Here is a 21,770-nt window from a genome sequence, read left to right as displayed (position 1 = left end):
GTGCTGGAATGGGTTTCTCTCCTCTGATGGGTCTAGAGCACCAAAGTGCTTAGTGGGCCCCAGCTTACTGACTGAGAAAGTATTAAGAGAGCCTATCAATTTCTTTACTCATCTATGAGAAACAACTGCACTTCGCTATTATCGGTTATTATTTGCCTAAAACCAGGGATTTAATTAGTGCTTTCTAAGATAGTAGAAAGGGTTTGGCTGTCTGTCTTCTTGCCCCTCTCTGCATTGTGCTGTTTGCCCCCCATCTCCCTCCTGTCTAGTTCACTGGCATTCAAAGCCAGTCTCCATGCCTTTCCACATCTGACACCAGCCTGAGCCCCTCAGATGTTGAGTTTGAGGAAAGGAAGAACCACTGACTGACCACAAGAAAGTATTAACAAGCTGGAGAAGCCTTCGGTGAATAGGACACATTACAGAAGAGCCTGGGACTTTCAGACTGCAATGAGCAGACCAACCTGGGTATTTTGCCACCCTCATGAATCCTAGAAAATGAATGGGACCACTGCAAGCTCAAGGCTACATCTCCCACCAGACATGGATATTGGGTATTGTGGAGATTAGAAAAACTACCTCAGCAAATGACTGGAGATCCTGTCAGTTAGTTGGAAGAAAAAATATGGGAGTTTAAAGGATTCAGATTTAGGAGAATCTATTGATTTGTTTTCTGGTAGTATTTCTTCCTTATGATAAACAAGACATATTCAATGTCAATGCATTGACATATAAATATCCATCTATCCATTCATTCATTTATTACTTATTCATCGATCCTCCATTCAGATTAAGGCAATTCAACATTGGTTAGAAGGGAGATAAATAAACATAAAATGTAGTACCTGCCCTCTAACCACATATAGTTTTATACATAAAAAACTCTTCAATACAAAGCAATACATGATGCTCCAAATGAAAGCTATAGATTTTTAAAATGCTATTAATGTCAGAAGGGGAAGTTCATTTTTAGTTTGGGTTATGATGGAAAGCTTCAAAGAAAAAAGTGTGACTTAACAAGATATGTTTTGGCTGGGTATCATGACAAGGTATCTGGAAAATTATAGCTGCTGATGCTGATATGTAAATACAGCATCAAAGTATTTAATGTTCACCTAAATAGTCAAGAAACTAGAATAAACTGGATCATTTGTACATAAATTTATTCTTACAAAATAAAGAGAATTATTAAACATATTCTCAATGTTCAGATAATTAACAGCAGTTTAATTTCTTTCTACTTAATTTTAAACTACTTTATACATATAGCAATTAATATTTTGAGATTGTGCATAACAGAATTTAGGTTCATAATCTAACATGTATATCTGATGAATGATAATAACCAATCTTACCAGCTAACCAATTCTTACCTTTTGCAGATACTGTTCGTAAATATTTGTGTAAAATTTCTGTGTTGTCAGTGTGATAAAATGTCAACTACATTTCACTTATGGTCAATTTGAAAAACATTTGACTGAATTCAAAGGCAAGTAAGCCTAGCTATTATCTGGTCATTTTTTAAAAAAAATTCCTTTAATTAATTTTTTTAATTTAAATTTTACTGCACTATAGTTGACTTACAAAGTTGTGTTAACTTCAGGTGCACAGCAAAGTAAATCAGTATATATATACACACACACACACATATACACATACGCATTCCTTTTCAGATTCTTTTCCCATAGAGTAAATTCTCCTGTGCTATACAGTAGGTCCCCGTTACCCATCTATTCTATATATAGTAGTGTGTATTTGTCAATGCCAATTCCCTAGTTTATCCCTCCCCACTCTCTAATATTTTCCTTTTGATAAAAATAAGTTTAATTTTGAAAACTTTTGAGTATGTTTCTGTGTTGTAAGTTTTATTAGATGGCACATATTAGTGATCTCATATGATACTTGTCTTTCTCTGACTTACTTCACTTAGTATGATAATTTCTAGGTCCATTCATATTTGGTCATATTTTTAAGAGTTGGGTATAGGTATGTGATTATGCATAAGATAACATACATACAAAATCACATGATAGAATGAATCAATATCTTTTTCCTAACTTTTAAAAATATATATCTTTTCAAAGGAATCACATAGATATCAAAATGCATGTTTATATAAATAAGGAACAATGATTTCTTATTGGGCAGTCATAATTCTGTACTTAACGTCATTTATGTCTAATTGCAACTGCTTAATTAAATTAATATAACATGTAGTAAGTTCTTATAGTTAAAATGTGCATGTAAGGAAATATACATTTTATAACATACATCCTCTGAAATAAAATTAAAAATGGAGAGGTGAGCCCTAGAAAATTGAATTATTGATAGTCTACTATGAAAGTTTATAATACAGGTATTGAAAAAAGTCAGGTAATATTAATATAACCATTTAAATGGAAAGAAATACATCCTTATCTTGCATTTCTAGCAAAGGTGTACTGATTAAGTTCTGACCTAAATACTTAAACTGAGCCATGGAATTCTTCCACAGTGATGTGAAACTCCAGATCTTGGCAACAATAAAAAAAAAAATTCTCTGGATGGTTACATTTTTAAAATGTTGTCTCTTGAGATATACTCTTAGATATTTGTGTTTCCCTATTTTCTGCTTAAAGTTGCTCATAAGATTTTACATACATGCACAGAAGAGTCTAGTAATAGAGCATTTTCTCAGTGTTAGAGATCCAGGTTGCCTTTAATGTAGTCCTAACAGGCAGCATCCCTGCCAGAGATTAACGGCCAATTCTCCCAGGAGTCTGTGCAGTCTGAGTATTAACTGAAGAAGGCACAACCTCATGTAGGTCTTGGTGGGAATGGGGTAAAAGCCAGTTACATCTGTTATATCATACTTTTAAAAAGTTTAATACTATTTTCCCATTCTACTTCTTTCTTTAGAAAACAGGAGAACTAATGGAAAATCCCCAAGAAACATTATATGTGTGAGCCGCATGGTCATAACTAACATGGCCTAACTGAAGTAGGCAAGTTTTTCATTATATACCATTAAACTTTCAGCAAACTTGTCCTAATAAAACTTTGGGATTACTTCCTTTCACAATGACAGCTCAGGAATTTGATGTCCCTCTATAGGAATGATAGGAACTTTAGGAATTGTGAAAGGAAGCTCTTTGTTCTAGAGCTCACTGACAGACCTACAGCAGGGGTTTCCTCTCCATAGGGAACATAGGAATATATGAGCATGTCTGAGTTCTATGCTTAAGAATCTGAATTGCCCAGAGTAGCAAACAAAATTCCAAAGCAAAGTACCAATGTATATGTTGAATGACTGCACCAGCTTGGACAAGAGTACACATAACAGGCACACATAATACACATCTGGTTAAATGTAAAATCAACTATTGCTAAAGCATTTTCAACTTTTAGGAGGAATCTACTGGCAATGTGTTAATAGCAAGGAAAACTAAAACAATAAAATAGCATCTCTTTCCAAATATTTAAGAACATCGAGTAAGTGCCCCTTAGGCTGGGTTGTGGTTCTTGGAAGTTTTAGCCTATGAGAACCATATTGGGGACATCAAAGACTCCTCCCTCTCTCCAAAGAGCAATTCACTTCAGATGCTGCCACACAGTCAAATGCTTTTATGGCCACCATGTTTTTTTGGTTATTGTTTTTTCCACTCTTAATATTTTGGAACACGCTGGATTCTTGAAATTGGAAAGAAAACAAGAAAACACAGTGAGATCAAATACCTCTGAAAGAGCAACTAAGAAGGGACCTGATGGTAAAAGACAAATACACATTCCAACTGAAATTCCACTTCCAGGGAGAGTGTGAGTAATCAACAAGGACATGGAAGGCACGTACTGGCACCAAAAGCTGGTCTGTTGACTTCTGTCCTAATCTCCTATCAGACAGGATGCAACCACCCCCATTCCATTCCTTCGACAACTTCCCAAGCTCACTCAATCAGAGTCTCTTACATTGAGGACGATACTATATTTGGGTTTAATGCTGTGAGGACAATCATCTAGTTTTCCTATGTCAGGATGATAAATTTCCCTGGAACCAAATAAGGATTCTCCTTGCATTCTTCTGTTCGATACCATGAATGCAGAAGAATAAAGAAGAGGGTGTGACAAACAATATTTTCCAAAGGTTGGGTGAGGGGAGTTTCCCCAACATTTAAAAACAACCAGTTTTTAGCAAAGTGATCTTGAGAGGAACAGCATTACTATTCTTTTGCTACGCATTCACTTTTTTTTCTTGCTTAGCTGGGTACGTTAAGTATTCGGAGCATAATGTAAATGCTCAGAATAGAGAGACATGAAAAGTTGGTAGAGAGAAACTCAAATGAACGATGAATCCCACTTTCACTTCCCCCTCCTACCACCCCGAGCACTACCTCCCAGCCCCACTCACCTATCGTCCTCCTCCCACAAGCATGTTTGCTAGGCACATCAAGGCTGACATCCATCGGTGGCAGCATGAAACCTATGCCTGCAGGCTCCTCCTGACCACAGACTCAAGGCTCAGCCATTGTCCATAGAGTGCCCTCAGCCGTGCGCAGGAAAATCTTCATCAGGCCGTTGAATTGTTTTGGTAGATTTTTTTTTAAATTGCATTTTTTTTTCTTTTTAAAAAAACACTCATTATTTCCTGACTGCCTCAGAAACACCAAGAATAGAATCCTTGACACATCAAATTCTGGAACCTCACCACTCACCAGGACTGTGGTTCCTGATCCAAGGAGTGTCGACTGAGAATCAGCACAGTCTCTTGAGAGTGTCCAGGCCTGGCTGCTAAGCTCCCTGCTCTGATTAGTTTGTCAAGTTCACAGTGTTCCAGGGTGCTGAAGCACAGAAATTAGGGAGGGGAGGTGGAAGGAAAATCACTGGAGCCTCTTACGATCTAACTTCCACTAACTGAGAGGAAATGTCTTATAAATAAACAACAGCAAGAGAAACAAAAAAAAAAAAAAAAAAAAAAAAAAAACCATCCCGTCCTGCCAGAGGAATGTACATTATTGTCTCCCGACGGAAAACTTAACACCACACCAGAATGCACCATGTCTCCTGAAACTACCTCCCTCAAAACAGAAAGAAAAAGAGAATCAAAAAGAAAAGGAGAACAAAAAAAGATTTTTCATCCCCTTGAATTCTGTTGGGAAGTTCATATGAGTTCCCAGTAGAGAAACTAAACTAAGCAGTTTCAACAGTGTCACTGTTCAAGGATTTCTTGTGGAGGCTGCTTATTAGCAAAATTTCATTTCTGCCCAGATCATTGCTGTGCCATCCGGACATTTTCAGAAGGGAAGTTCAGGGAAGGGGGGGGAGGGTGCGATTGTGGAGGAGAGGAAGAAGAGAGGACAAAGGAACATTCCTGATGAACCGGAATGCCCTAGACGCGGCCATGAAAAAGCCAGCCCCCGCCCGCCACCCCACTGCTGCTTGTTGAGGACTTGGTGATGCGGTGTGTTTAATCTACTTACTCTTTCTGCTCGGGAGGCTGAGGTTCCTACATTTCCAGCTCATGCTGGACTGTACCGTAAGCAACAAGTGAAATGAGTTCAGTGATCTCATTCTAGTCCTTCGACTCCTGTCCACATCGCTAAGCGACTGCACAGCTTGGCACAGGCCAGGATGAGTCAGCAGTCTCTGGTCATGAGAGGCCAGGCCTGGAATAGCAGGGGGGGTTTAGGTCAGGAGCAAAATGAAGCAGAAAGGCAGTCTAGATGGCAGGGCTCAGCTCTGCAATTCACGGAGATACTGCAGGTCAAAATGAAAGTGCCTTCTCAGCTCTGGGGTGAAGATTTTAGGACTGCAGAAAAAGGAGCAGCCAGGGAAAAACTTAGAACAGCTGCCTACCAAACATAGCAAGAACAAATTAGAGTACCACAGACAGAAAAAGAGGGCACTGGTAGAGCCCTGGAGGAGAAAAGATGCTCATTAAGATCTCTGAAATACCTTTTTTTCCATGTGTTCCTGAACTTGATTTAAGAAACAGTGGTTACCTATATACTACCAACTATCCTGGTATTTTGGTATTGCTTTATTTTAGTAAGTAGCAAAACAAAGAAATAAGAGAAAAGCACTAACCAGAAGCTGCTTTATATTCCATAAAATAATGTCATTATAAGTAAAAGCCTAACATCTCGAAAATGTATAGATCAATAGTACCAACAGCCTGTAAAATACTGGTCTCAAAATGGTTAAAGAGAAGCCCTCCTTAAACCAAGCTTGGGTATCAGTAGAGAAGAGCTATGAGGAAACTGAGACATAGATTCAGTGATGAAACACAAGAGTAATATGAGATTGCATCCATATTTCTACTCAGTGGGGTCAGCTCAGACCCCCATCAGCAAGTGACACTTCCTGCCAACAGGACTTTCAAACACCTCTCCCTGTGCATTGGTACTATAATACAGCAAGAGGAGAGGGAAAATTAAACAGAGGGAAAAATCAGGTCCAGCAAAAAAAAAAAAAAAACAAATCAGTACAGATATTTTATTCTGGAGGAAGCAAACTGCCTGATGAGCTAATGGATAAAGAAAAATCCAAGTATCAAATAAACTTAGAAGAACCACTTCTAGATAAGGAAACGGAGGTGGGGACAGAATTATCAGCAAATAGTGGTGATGGTCCCCAAACAAGGAAGAGAGCAATCTCGAGAGTAAGGTGGTGTGCAGCAAAAACTGCAGGAAAAAGAGAATATCATCACCAAAGCGGGGAAATACTAGTAGAAGATTTCTTTATAGTGCTTTGAAGAGAGGTAATAAGGACCCACCATGTATTCCCAATTGTTACTCCTTAAAGATACACAGATGTGTAAGATGTGTAAAGAATATAAATTTTAGTGTCCATTCCACAGCTTATTAAATTGTCTCAACACATCTTTGATAAATGATTATTCTTGAGTAAATGAACTTTTTAGCATCAGTTTCCTTCTCTGTGAAATGGAATATTATCACCTTGAATTACCAGAAGGATTGAATCAAAGTCTGCCAATCCTTACCACAGCAGTATCTGTCACAGGGTGAGCACTCAATAAAGTGCTTTTACTTTACTTTATTTTTTATTTATTTAAAAAAAATTTAAGGGCCTTAGGCTAGGGGCTAAACTGGAGCTGCAGCTGCTGGCCTACGCCACAGCCACAGCAATGTCAGATCCAAGCTGCATCTATGACCTACACCATAGCTCAAAGCAACACCAGATCCTTAACTCACTGAGTGAGGCCAGGGATCGAACCCGCATCCTCATGAATATTAGCAGGTTCCTTTCCACTGAGCCACAACAGGAACTGCAATAAAGTGCTTTTATTTTTATTTGATTATCATATCATCTTCCCAAGTGTCTAGCAAAAGAATCATTGCCAGTGTCCTTCCACTGGCATATGGTTCCATTCATACAGAGTGGAACCAATATGAAGATGCTAGTAAAATCAGTTGAATAACATTCCTCAGAGAATATTGCTTTAAAAAGTTTATTTCTGTCTGGATATGTTAAACATTATACTTGAACATAGAGGATGTTAAAAATCTATTATGTTAAAATCTTGATTTAGGGTATCTACATTGTCAAAGCAACTTGGAGCTTAATAGCATTCAGTAACTAGAGGCCTAAAAAAGAAAAGAGGAATTTTTAGAAGCCTCTCCAGAAGCAACAGGATAAAAGTGCTATCGGCCTTGACCACATGATGAGGGTTTTTTACCAAAGGGGAAAACTTAGTCCAGTTGATCATCCCAGCCTAATTGATTAATTGTGGGTCTGACCATCTGGCTGATGAATGCTGACACCCAGCAGTGATTACTGTGTAACACAAATCCGGATGTGCTCCCCCTGATGCCTCCCACAATAACGGCAAAGCTGAACTTAAGGTTAGTTTATTCAGGCCTCTTGGCTCAATCTGTTCATGGAACAGTGGTTATGGCAGGGAATATTTTACTAGACCTGGTCAAGCATTATCTTCTTTTATTTCAGTTACCCACTCCTTTCCAACTCCACGCCTACCTGCTCTGAGCCCTTTCTTGTACATAATCACTTTTCATGCAAAGCATCCCATCTGTAGTTTTCATCATACTGTCTGATTCTCTCATTTCCGGTTGCTCTACTCTAAAAAATATTCGACTTGTCTAAAAGACCCATGTTGCTATTTCACAGGGAGTCCTATTGGGACATTTTTTATTGTATCTTCTTTGCTACTGGTTATCTTCAAATTATCCTATGCTTCCAAATAAAGAAAAATATTTTGCCTAACACCTGATTATAAGGCCTCCATATGGCTCAACTTCTCTATGAGGCTAATGGAATAAAAAGGTTAACAGAAGATAATTTTCGCATCTTAAATTTACATCTGATCCTCAGTTAGGGTTTCCCTTGGAGAAGATTCTCCCTACAAGGACTTTGGAGCACATATCAGTGCAGAGAAAAAAGTCAGGCTCACATAAATAATGGGAATCAATAGCAATGCCACCCACAAACCAATCAAGATAACCTGTACATGGGAAAATTCTCTAAGCAAATCAAATCTGAATGCATAAATACGAACCCTGGGGAATTACAACTAAAGGATCCTATTATTTTTTGTGGGAAGACATGGGGGAGTAAACTGGCACAAAACGCCTTGCACAAATTTGGCCAATGAGTCACAAGGAAAAAGAATCATGCCTTCCCCCTATCCTTTCCCCAGCCTGATTTCTATCTCAAAATTTATCACTTTTCTTGCTCCCCACAGATGCTGAATTCTTCTTTGTTCCAGGCTGGGTTAGTGTTAATTTTCAGTAGAGAATGGCAGCAGCATGCTGAACTACAGAGTTCCAGACTGGGAGTTGGGAAATGTTTTTGGCCTGACTGTCAGTAAACAACTATGTGTCTAGGGCAAGTCAAGTCCCTTAACTCCCCATGTCTCAGTCTCTTCATTGAAAAATGATAGGGTTGGACTGCATGAACTCCATAGTCTCTGCCAACACTAAGATTCTATGGTTCTATAGCTCATTTCCTTTTTCTCTCTGGCACCAACTGCTCAACAACTCTGCTTATAGTCATTTCTTTGCACTCAGTTACCGATGGAAAAATATCGCCTTCATTTACTACCCAGTATTTGGTATTTCTAACCTTTCCCTCTTTTTGTGATGCTAGATATTTTGAGTCATAAACATGAACATATCCAGATAGATGCTTTAAATTTGAAAGCACTTAAGGAGAATAGCTTTCCCATGTAGAAACATTTAGTGCAGCTCGGCATGGAGGAAGCCAGGCATCCAAAAGTGGAGCAAAGGGGCCAATTCACAAATGAGAGGAAGCCTTTCATAATAAGAGTCTCCAGATTCTTCAATTTAGATAAAGCTACTAAATTCCAACTACTTTTCCAATCAATCCCAGACACCCTCACAGACACTTAGGACTACAAATCTGAGGACCAGCACTGGCAGTGATGCAGTTATTTCACCTCCACCATGTATTGCCAAGTAGGATTTAGGATGGCATAGTAATAAGAGCCAAGAGGACAATCTGTCATTTATTTTCCTCCAAACTTTTTGAAATTTCCCATTTGGGCTCTGTTTCCCAGTTTTAATTTGGTAACTGCCATTTTTCAGCATTTCTTTTAACAGGTTACTAATAATTTCTGATACAGGATCTCATATTTCATTTTGTGCTGCTAGAACTGCTGTTAATATTTCATCTGCCTTCAATTCAGCTCTGAATTAAGGCTTCTGAGCTTTTTTTTGATACACTGTTCTCACTTTGGTTCTGGGGATTTGATCACCAGTGTTCACCCAGTTTGTCCATATCTTGTTAGATAAGAATAATACATTGTCTCAGAAATATCTCAGGGTGTGCTGTACATTCTAGAGATACATTAGAGTTTCTTTTTTCTGGATCTTTGATCAAAATCACATAAGTGTTCTGTGTTTGTTTACCCAGGTAGCTTGCTATTTACTTTTGTGGTAACGTTCTGGAAGCAGAGAGCAATGGTTTACAGCCAGGGCTCACAGGAAGACCTAAGTTCAAATTCTGGCTCTGAAACATACTGCAAATACCATGTTAGGTCAGTTCCTTAACCTTACTGAACCTCTATTTTTCTATTTGTAAAATAGGGATAATAGCAATAACTACCTCTATTGCTATGAGTTCTCAAAAAAGAATGTTATCTTTATTCCCCTAGTATTAATAACCTACAAATTCACCTTATAGTGTTTTTATTTTGCAACATCTTTTCAAGACTAGCAAGTTACCTTTGAAGTCCAGACTTTTACAATTTGCTTTAGTGTAGTTTACATTAAAAAAAAACTCAAGTAAAATTAAGTAAGTACTTTAAAATTGGGTTCTGAAAACCACATGTATAATTACAAATGGTATATAGATAGCATCATAGTCTTATGTCACCTTTAAATCCAGTATCAAATTCTCAAAATTCTGTTCATTTAATAGCCAGGCCTGGATAAGGCATGTCATACTAATTCTAATCCATTCCATAAAGAGATGGCTTAGAATATTTACTTCCCCCCATTTGCAAACAATACAGATTATTTTAATACTTTTTGGTCATATATAGGTCAGGGTCCATCAGGAGTGAGAAATCACACAGCAATTTGAACACGGAAAGTTTAATATAAAGAAGTACTAACTAGAACAGGGGATTGGAGCAACAAGGGAGTAACTAGTAAGAAGTAAAAAGAATTGTAAGGTATATAAGAATAAGCAAATATAAGGAGCAACCTCAACTTCTGAGGCTGATGGAGGGTGCCCAAGGAAGAGTCCCCTACAACTCCAGACTGGGATCCAGCCCTTGTTGGACAAGATGTAGCCAAGGAATGAATGAATGAATAGCAGAGACATTGCTATAGAGCTGTGTCAGCAAAACTTTCCAGAAATCTGTACTCTAGCGTGCAAGGGAAGCTGTTCACAGGGAGGCTGTCTCATCTGAGGCATACTACTATGTAAACCACTCAGTGTGTGTATGTGTGCTTGTGTGTGTGTGGTGGGTGCTGGATGTAGCAGCTGGCTTTTGGGCACTGGAGAAGCTACCTGTGCTTTAGCTGTTGGCCCCAAGGCAGCTGTGTGTGATGCAGAAGCCAGGCTGGAGAAACCATGCACACTGCAAGAGGCTACCAAAAAAGTATAGGGGAGCCAGGAAGGAAAACCTCTTCCTCCTATTATGTCTCTCTGAATCCTCTGCCAACAAAGCAACCTCATACAGCTAGGAAAGGAAAAATATTTAAAGAACCCTGATATATTTTTGTAGAGCAGACAAGGAAGGATAGATTTGATTGTGAGAGGCAGTATACTGATAACTGGCAGAATTATTTTCTTCTACACTTTATGAAATAACTCACTTTGGAGATTATAATTCAGAGTTTTCTTACTATACTACTTACTAGACTTGCTGTTTACCTTTACAAATATACTGACTCTTTGCATAACTAAATTTTGCCAGGATTGAGTAAAATAATATTCTATTTAAAATGGCGGAGTTCCATTGTTGCGCAGTGGTTAACGAATCCAACTAGGAACCATGAAGTTGCGGGTTCGATCCCTGGCCTTACTCAGTGGGTTAAGAATCCGGCGATGCCATGAGCTGTGGTGTAGGTTGCAGATGCGGCTCGGATCCCTCTTTGCTGTGGCTCTGGCGTAGGCCAGTGCCTACAGCACCAATTAGACCCCTAGCCTGGGAATCTCCATATGCCGCAGGAGTGGCCCTAGAAAAGCCAACAAGACAAAAATAAATAAATAAATTAAATAAAATGGCAATACTAGTATTTATATAATGATCTTTCTCTCCCCCCAATGCCACCCACATGTTTTAATTGTTTGTAGTTGACAGATAACTGAATTACTTAAATTTATGCCTTAGTGATCCCAGTCCAGAATTTCAACTAAGTGGGTAACTAGGAGATTCTTTACCAACAAAACCCACCACTTCAAGAGTGGTAAAAATTACCTCAACTATTATTTTTCCTTTATTTCTCCTTTTCTTTTTATTGACTCTAGAGCCCATATTGGCTGTTTTATTACTCATTTGGGGGGAGGCTGTTAACTATAGGTTGCTATTTTTAATTATTTATTTTTAAATTTTATTTAATTTTTTTTTGCTTTTTAGGGCTGCACTTGCAGCATATGGAAGTTCCTAGGCCAGGGGTCGAATTGGAGCTGCAGCTGCCAGCTTATGCCACAGCTACAACAATGCCAGATCCAAGCTGCAGCTGTGATCTATGTCATAGTGCACAGCAACACCAGATCTTCAATCCACCGAGTGCCAGAGATGGAACCTGCATCCTCATGTATACTAGTCGGGTTCATTACCACTGAGCCACAACAGGAATTCCCTGTTTTTTTAGAAAAATGTATCATATATTTAGTAGGAAATTTTTCCTATGACTCTTGTCCTATATTGTTCTACCCTCAATATTAAATAAAAAAAGCATACGTAAATGACCAATTTAATTCATTCCCCAAGGTATACGGTGATCATTGTCAAAACTGATTTTACATGTAGATGGGGAGGAATATACTCAAATATACCTCCACTGTTTTCACCTAATGTCTTAATTCCTCTAAGAAAAGAAGAGAACCTTTTATTCTGCAATTAGAGATAAGGTTTAAAAACTCAAATCTTTGATGTTAGAAACGGTTGGGGTGGTGAGAGGGTGAGAGCACAGAAAGCAACTGGGTGAGAAGAGGATCCCATAAAGAAAAGACTCTCAAGACTAAGGCCACAAAGCACCCGCCTCCACTTTTTAAAAAATAAATTTTATCGGAGTATAGCCAATTTAGAAATTTGTGTTAGTTTCATGTGTACAGTAAAGTAAATTAGTTATATATCCTTTTTAGATTCTTTTTCCATAAGGGTTATCACACAGTATTAAGTAGATTTCCCTGTGCTATACAGTAGGTCCTTGTTACTTACCTATTTTATATATAGTAGTGTGTATGTGTCAATTCCAACCTCCTAATTTATTCCCCCCCCATGTTTCCCCTTTGGTAACCATAAATCTGGTTTCAAAATCTTTCCATTTTTTTTTTTTACTGATGCCTGGCCATGGCAGCACTATCTATTCTCATTATCTTGGGAAAGATCTGTTTGTTTCCTCCAGTTGTGTTTCCTGAAAACCAGTGGTACTATCAAGCAAAGCAAGTCCTGTCTCATGATCACATTGGAGGCATCGCTGTCAGCTGCAGGCAGTTATCTTTAGGATTTTCTTTTGTTTGTGTTGGGTATGAAGACTGAGGACAAACCTAATGACCCTACATACATTTGATCTCCCCCTCCTCAGCAAACATACACGCACATGCACACCTCTTCCCTGCAGTTCCTAAGCCCAAAAGGAGATGATGGCAAAGGATAGTCCTAAGTCTCTGTGAATTAGGCAGGCAAGTCCATTTTATTTTAGTTTGCCCTTCTCTTCAGCTGGCTTTTCTGCTCTGACCCACTATACTTACCCTGTCGGCTGCTCTTACTAGCAACATGCCTTTTTAATCAGCCTTCCTGGGGTCTGCATTTGATTACAGCATTTGTGTTCTATTTTGATTCTTTTGTACTGTGCCCTGTGGTGTTAGCTTGAAAGGTGTTATTTATAAAATGAAATTCTATTGTATTGCCACTTGGATTCAAAGAGGACATATAATATTAATGTAGAATGTATTTAATAATATCTTGAATCTATTAAATCAATTTCTTCATGAGAACACAGAATGGGAGGGAGGCAAGTGGGTTGGTAACCCAGGTAATGAGACTTAAGAATCACCTGAACTTTGCTTCACAAGCATTTGTGAAAGCTGGCATGAGAATCTTTCTCTTAACATCAGGGTTTCCAAAAGGAGAAAACTACCTTCCCTCAGCCAGACCAGTGCAGCGTGCACCTGTTTAAACATTCAATTGTGAAGACTAAACATTTTCCTAGGTCTCAGATGCAAATTTTTGACCAAGGAAACCATGAAATGAAACACGGATATGACTTTTTTTTTTTTTTTTTTTTTTTTTACTACCTGGGAAGATTTAGGTAAAGAAGGAAATATAATCACTTGTTTCCAAGGAGCTGCTTGGAAGATTTGTAAAAAGAAGTAAATTTCCTATGTTCCTGACTCCCCTCAAAATCAGACTAGGAAAAATCTAGTGATACCAAGAGTTGAGGCAGAGTTTCCAGGGTGGCATATTTAGAATGATGTTCTCACCTAGCAAAAGTGCAGGTTTCTTTACAGCGGCTGCTGGGCCTATAGTCAAATGTTTATGGATCAGACTGATGAAGGCATCCCTAACTTTTAATTTTAATGCAAACTGAAGACTGGAACATTATATCACTATATCACAGCTTGCATAACACATCTGTTGCTGTACGCATTCCATTCTTACACTATACCCTCCCCTCTTTTTTTTTTTCCTGGTGATAATCTGAAATCATCGATGGCTAAGCTGCCATTTGATAAAGAATAAGGAAAGATCAGGTGTAGAAGATAGTTTAGCAATCAGGCTCAGCAGAACTTGCTTAAAAAAACTGTCAATCACAAAGGAAGCTGGCTATGCAGTCCTGCATAGGGCTCTTAGATTTTCACCTGTTCTCACTCACTTTATTGTATAACTCCAGGAAATATAGGGTCTATTTTTGTAATCATTAAAATGTGAATAACTATATTTATTCTTTTCTACTTGCATTGAGCTCTTTAGGGATGACTGAGATACTAGCCTGTAATGCTCTAAATTCTTTGCAATGAAGGTAGGATACAATTGCACAATATTATTAAAATGACAGTTCATACCCCTATTTTTGGTTCTCTAAATCCAGATATGAGAAACATTAACAACTGAATGAACCTCTCCCCCCTTTGCAAATAAATCATATAGCCTCATTCATAAAAGACATCCCAAACATAAGGAGTTAGGATGTGTTGGGAAATGTACAACACAATCTTGAATGCATCCAGGTGAAAATTACTTGTATAAAAAGTTCACATTATTCATCTCTCTGTCCATCTAGGTCCTACTGTATTGATTTGCATTACATAAGTCCTTAATTAATATCTATTGAATTGAAATGACAAATAAGATCATACAATTTTAGAGGCAAAGATAGCTAGAGATGTAAGCCCAGTTATTTTCCTTTTGCAAATGCCCAGATAAATTAAGTGACTTATTTAAGTGCAATATTTATTATGATACAAGTCTTTGGAGGAGTAAAAGATCTGTCACCGAAAATATATATCTCAATCAATTAAAACAAAATAGATGTTCCTTTGTCAAAATAAGAAGTGCTCTTCAGTTCAAATAATCTGAAGTTTTCTAATCAAGTCAGCGTGGCTGAAGCCTAAAGCAATAAGTAAACTTCATTAAATGGCTATACACCATAAGCGTGCTAAAAATGCCATTACTAACGTGACACATTTTAATTCTGTACCTATTCTCCACTCCATTGTCATATTTTTCAGGTAAAGCTAAGGTCGTAAAAACAAAAAGTGATGGCAAATCCTTGAAATTATGTGGGATTCATGGAGATGCAACTCAAAAATGAAATCACATTCATTATTTCAGTTTACTGTTTACCCATGTTTTTGATAGTAAGCTGAATCTAAATTCTAGGATTCAGGAAACAAGATAGGACAAGATATTTTATCCTTTGTTAAACAGAAAATAACCAGGACTGTGAGGAAGACAATACCCTTTTAGTGGAAGTTAGTTGTGTGGTATTTGCAGAAAAAAGTTTGACTCTTGGTTGAATGGTCTGGTTAGATCAGTACTGTAACAATAAAAGCCAGTCAAGGTATTCTTTTGACCAACTTGATTTTTTTTTTTAAGAACAGTTATCAAATTTCCTTTTCTTTCCTTAAATCAATCAAGACATTTACATTCTTGATTAGAATGTAAACAATTTGTAGTTAGGTATTGTAATGATTTCCCAAAACTGCAGCAGAGTGACTGGCATAGAATAAAAACTGAGTAAGAGTAAAATGTCAATTACTGTAAAGTAGGAAACTAGGAATCGCCAATTACCTGTTTCTCATTTTTCCAAAGCTCCTTTCACAGTGGAGATCCCTGAAGGTCACAGAGAACAGAACTCAGAGAAAAGAGGAGCAAGTGACAGCAACAGACTTGATACTTCTAATAACTGGAAGGCCTACTAGAGATTATCATTTGTATATTACCAAAATTTGGCTCCAGAAATATAACCAGGCTTTTAAAGATCAAGTTCAATTTATTAACTTGGTATTTCAGCCTCCATTTCTTGCTCTACTTTGCTTAGGCATCTCAGGTCCCTGTACTACCTAACAAGTACTTAAGAGTACAGCCAGACTATGTTAGTCTTTCCCTTTATCTTGGTATTGCCAAGGGAGTCCTAAATTTTAAATTTTCATTTTATTATCTCCATGATTTATTAAATCATGTCTGGACTTCTGGGTTAGAATATTATGCATTCATTTACTATGATTCAATAAGCATCTACTATGTGTGAGGCACCAGGAAATAAATAGGAATAAACCTTATTTCCTGCCTTCAAAGAATTAAGGAATACACCATGTAGTGTCTACTTCCCATATAAAGCATATATGTTCCTGCCTTTAAGCTTTTTTTTCCCCTTAGTTGGAGTGTCCTATCATTATTCTTTTATCAGTCTAATTGCTTTAGTTATCTTGTAGCCTAGCTTATGTTCTATCGCAGCCATAAATCATTTTCCAATTTTTGTAGTTCACATTAATTTTTTTCTTTTATTTCTTTTTTTTTTTTTTTTTTTTTTTGACTAGTATAGCTGGAGTAGACACTATTGCTTACCGTATATCCATTCCCCCATTTTTTTTCTATCCTACAGACTCCTATTTTATTCAGTGGCAATGTGCTCAGTCCTGAACAATGAGTTATGATATTTCTAAGCCAATTATGACAAATCTGTCCCCTGATTTCCTTGCCTCCCTAGCAACCAAGGGTGGCGCTGGGACCCAGTTCTAATAGGAAGATCCATGTGGCAATCTGCTTGAGAGGCTGATTCTGAGAAAGCTTTTTCTTTTCTGATAGAGGTGAAAAGCAATCCTTCTCCTTTCCTCTTCTCCCTTTGAATATGGTCACTATTTGTTGCAGCACCTATTTTATGATCATAAAGCAACAAGCATTAAAAAAAAGGCAAAGAGAAATCTGGAGATATTGACCTGGAGATGTTTATGACACACCAGAAAGCCTCTACCTCTGGACTTGTTACACGAGAGGCACAAACCTCTATTTGCTTAAACCACTCAAGTCAGAATTGCTACTGAACACATTTCCAACCAAGAAGTTTCGTAATTTGAATTATCTAAACTGTTCTTCCTAAGTAGATGGCAAACGATGGTCACATTCTTGGTATTTTATAAATACTCATTTGCTTCATATATCAATTTTATGCACTAGATATTCAATAATCATAGTGAAATGCTCACTCTGAAAGTAAGGGGAAAATTTGTATTAAGGAAAGAGGATAAAATCAGGGTCAAAAAAGAAAAATTTGAGTCTAAAATAATAAGTTCTATGACAAGGACAAGAATTTGTTACAACCTAGTTCAGTTGTTAATACAATAAAAACAAACTTTTGAAAGTTTTCCAAAAGTAGTAGAAATGTATTTTAAGAAATAAGACATTAGACTAAGCCCCAAAGGAATGGATGTTTCAAAGAAGAGATGATATAAATAAGATTTCTATTAAATATAGAAGACAATGCAGTGTGGCTCTGTAAAAACTGAGGAACCAGCACTTGTTAAATATCACTAGCAGCAAGACATTTTTCTCTGTCCCTCAGGTAGCACGGCTGTGACTCACTCAAATGCTTCAGACTCCACAGCATGCAAATTAGCTTCCAAAATCTTTCACCTGACATTTGAACCCACGAGTGAGGAAACTATTATAACATTTGCTTGAGAGGAAAAACCTATATGAGTTAGGATAGAAGCTATTTTTAAGTCTTCCAACTATTACAAGTAATGGGACACTGTTGAAGAGAGAAATAGGTAGCTTTGGGTCGTTTTAGGATAGTGACCTTAAATATAAGGTGTGATTTAATCAGAAGCCAGAGTAATCATGGCAGGGGGGTGGGGAAAAAAGACTCAGAGCCTCCTGGAGTTGGGGAGGACTTTGGTGGCAACTTTCAGCTTGAGCTAAAACTGCAGGATTCTGTCAGAGGCTCCGCAAAGGGCTGCGTTATGTAACACATCTTGTATTCCTTTGTAAAGTATTCCACAACAAAGTTTCATTAGTTTCCCCCCACCCCCAGATATTTTACCACTTCCAGGCTGCAACTTATTGTCCAGAAGGGAAATTTTCTACCTCAAATAAAAGTTTAAGTTGCAAGAAAACTGACATTTTTTTCCAAGAATGAAATCAAATTAATTTGAACTTTATACAGACTAGGAAAATACTTCTTAAGCTAGGTGGACCAAAGTAATCCCATCTGAAGAATTTCCAGATAATTCAGCAATAGTTAGAAATAGTTGTCAAACTCTGTCTTGAGCTGCCATTTCCTAGTAATGTTATTCTGTTAAGTGCGCATTTTATAAGCAAAATTGGAAGACAGCATGTTGCATGGATGGTATATAGCAATACATTCTCATAAACGGTAATTTTTTCAAGTTAAAATTTATTTTTATGCCAGTCATAAGGATATTCTAAGATTAAATACCGTCCTACACTATCAAATATTACTTTGTTATATAAGAATTTATTTTTTAGCAGTTTTTTCATCAATTAATAGCACAAGAACCTCCCATTATATATTATTTTGATAAAAATAATTTAACTGTTGGACAGGTTTTTCCTCTTGACATTTCAAATGTTGATTTAAAGCTTGTCACTTAGACCCCTATGAAAATGTCTAAGGTTTATCGGGGAATACTGCATAGAACATGCTTTTCAGTCTCAGAGTTGGGTTGTGCATGGTCCAAGTTTAGATAGAAGTCCCCAACAACCAAGCGATATTTAAAAAAAAGAGTTTGGCTCTCAGCAGGTGGCCCTCTTCCTTCTGATTGGATCTTACACGGATGCCCCCAACACTGTCCTCTCTTGGGCAGAGCCTGAGCCTGAAGCACTCAACAGTGCTTATCGTGCTTAAGAACCAATTTCGTGGGAACTGGGAATCAGGGCAATCACAGGTCAGGTATATGCATTTTCATTTTCATTCTCCTGGCCTTTTTTCATTCAAAATGCATCACTCTTAAACTCAGAATTATGTCCTGTAAATTGAGTAATCAAATCTCCCTGTTTTCTCAGGATAGTTTCAATTCCAACTGTTCAGGCATAATTATTAATAGTGGCCACTTTTGCTCTCAAAAGTGCCCCAGTTTGGATGACAAAACATGGTGTTACCCTACATATAAGCTTTAAAAAGTTGTTTATGACACCATTTACATTGATAATAATTTTTTTTTTTTTTTTTTTTTTTGTCTTTTTGCTATTTCTTTGGGCCGATCCTGCAGTATATGGAGGTTCCCAGGCTAGGGGTCGAATCAGAGCTGTAGCCACCGGCCTACGCCAGAGCCACAGCAACGCGTGATCCGAGCCGCGTCTGCAACCTACACCACAGTTCACGGCAACGCCAGATCCTTAACCCACTGAGCAAGGGCAGGGACTGAACCCGCAACCTCATGGTTCCTAGTCGGATTCCTTAACCACTGCGCCACGACGGGAACTCCGACATTGATTCTTTTTAAGGTAAATTAAAATGGTCACTATTGGTCAACTTCTGTAAGGGAAAGTGATAAACTAAAACATTACTTTAACCCCAATGCTTCAACCAGAGAGATCTTGCCATCTAAAAGTTTAAGATGAGAATAATTTTGGAAAATCATATTTCTATGAATTATTTAGGATTCCTCACTTTAGGTAGTACCGGGTTGTTTGTTTGTTTGTTTGTTTGTTTTTTAGGCTTATTTCATACAAGAAGGCAAATCAGCCCCTAAATTTTATTGTAATGAAAAAAGCACAAGAACCGAAATAAAATTCTTCGACTCTTGGATTTGAATCCTAATTCAACTATTTGCTCAGTTGGCAAATTCAAAAATCTCTGTGAACATCATTATTACTAACCCTTTCTAAACTGTTTTTAAGGATGTTTAAAAAGCCAGAAGTGAGAGAGTTACATATTCCATAAAAAGCTGACATGAATTCAACATCACTACTATTATTTCTTTTTATGATAAAGACAGCTTTTGGATAGACTGCAGAAAAACTGTCCACAGCAGCTAAGACTGAGCCACACCTGTGGGAACAGGGGTCTTTCTCTAGAATCTTCTTCTTTTAAAGGTTCATCACATTTCTGGGTGACACTTGGGCATGAACATTGATGCCCGACAAACATCTAAGGAGGAAAGACTCTGGATTTTGTGCATTAAGGCCCAGAAATGAAAGGCTGAAATTTCAAGTACATAACCCTGGTCAAAAGTTTTGTTAGAGGTTTCATGAGTTTCTGATATAGATAGTCTTTCCTCAAATGGAAAGGGAAACTTGGGAGCAGGAGAACCTGGAATAGAAGGGCTAGTTTGAAGAACAGAACAATTTTATCTTTGCTCATCACGTTTTAAAAAGGGATTCCTGGATTCCTACTGATATACTCTTCTTTTCTGAAATTCTAAATTCTTTGGCCCAGAAAAAAAATATAGGTGTTGAGAGTTAGTTCTGTAGTTGACATCAGAATTATATGAAAAGTGATTTTTAGTTTTTCATCTGTATGAATGTAATCAAATGATTTTACTTTTTAAAAAGTCTCTGATCTTATCACCCAATTTTTAAAAAGAGATTTCTTTTAGAGCTTTTGGTAATTATAGGAAAAGTTCTTATAAATTGTCTTTCATTTAAGTAATTAAAGAGGTAGATACACTAAATGGAGAGATAATCTTTTAATGTATGGCACTTTTGTCTGCTTAAATTGACTACTCTGAGAAGTAGGGTTCTAGTACCTAATTTGAGTCCCAAGACATGCAGGTTTGAATAAGGTTCTATCAGGCAACTCTCAAATAATCCTGTTTTAAATGTGCACTCTTTACAAAGGTAAGGTAAAAGAGGAGTGAATTGTAAAAGCCTGCAGAGGAGAGAAGGATGCCAACAAGACTGTACTGGTACCCTGGGCAGAGAAAGAGCACTGGGAATCTTCCCCTCAAAGCCTCAAAGAGAAAAACATCTCTCACACATTCTATCTATTAGAAGTTCATTTGTGTTTAACAAGCCCCTCTTTTAAAATGCAAATCTGCCTTGTGAACCTGTAAACCTCCTTCAGTTCACACCTTATTGTTAATTACTTTGGTGTTCTAGAATATGATCAGCACTTAACTGATATTGGCAATCTAGGAATGAACAAATAGCTCAGGGTGGAAAAAGGGAGATTTGGGTGGAGTGGAGCTGGAAGTGGTAGGTAAGGATTTCACTGTAGTCAAAAGAGTGTACTGATATTTTGTTCTTCTGTCCAGAAGAGTGGCAGCATCTTGTGTGCTGCAAATGAGAACTCTACTTAAGTGACTGCCAGTATCTAATTGAGATCAGAACATGTCTGGAAGTCTGCAAACTTCAGCTTTTAAGATATTTAGCCATAGCTCATTAATTGATAGCTCATTCTCACTATCTCCACAACTCATGGATTCAACCTTGGATTCTAAGACTCATGGTTCAGTCTTCCAGTTTTGAAGCTCAACTGATAAATCAAGTCCAAAGAAAAAGTGAACATGGCCCAGTCCTTTTTTATTGTCTCGCTAGTCATTCACTTTTTTGGAGATTATGGTATGTAATCCTAGAACATACTGTATGCAGTTTTATAAGAGTGTAAGATGATATATTGTTTCTATATCTCTTTTAGCTAAGTGCCACTCGATCT

General features: G+C 37.5%; 1 protein-coding gene across 38 annotated transcripts in view; it reads right to left on the bottom strand.

Annotated features, from left to right (window-relative positions):
* ZBTB20 (zinc finger and BTB domain containing 20) overlaps positions 1-21,770 on the bottom strand; it is an 812,500-nt gene that overhangs the window by 297,824 nt on the left and 492,906 nt on the right. For 5 of the 38 annotated variants that reach the window (XM_021071255.1, XM_021071294.1, XM_021071283.1 and 2 more), the window contains exon 1: positions 4,385-5,639. The exons of 27 other annotated variants lie outside the window; for them this stretch is intronic. The gene's annotated coding sequence lies outside the window, so the exon portion shown is untranslated. Of the gene's footprint in view, positions 1-4,384; positions 5,640-21,770 lie in introns of those variants that run through there. 6 more of the 38 variants (XM_021071289.1, XM_021071295.1, XM_021071264.1 and 3 more) reach the window with 2 other exon arrangements.

Source organism: Sus scrofa, chromosome 13, assembly GCF_000003025.6.
Source record: "Sus scrofa isolate TJ Tabasco breed Duroc chromosome 13, Sscrofa11.1, whole genome shotgun sequence".
NCBI classification, from domain to species: domain Eukaryota; kingdom Metazoa; phylum Chordata; class Mammalia; order Artiodactyla; family Suidae; genus Sus; species Sus scrofa.
This window is presented reverse-complemented; position numbering and strand designations above follow the sequence as displayed.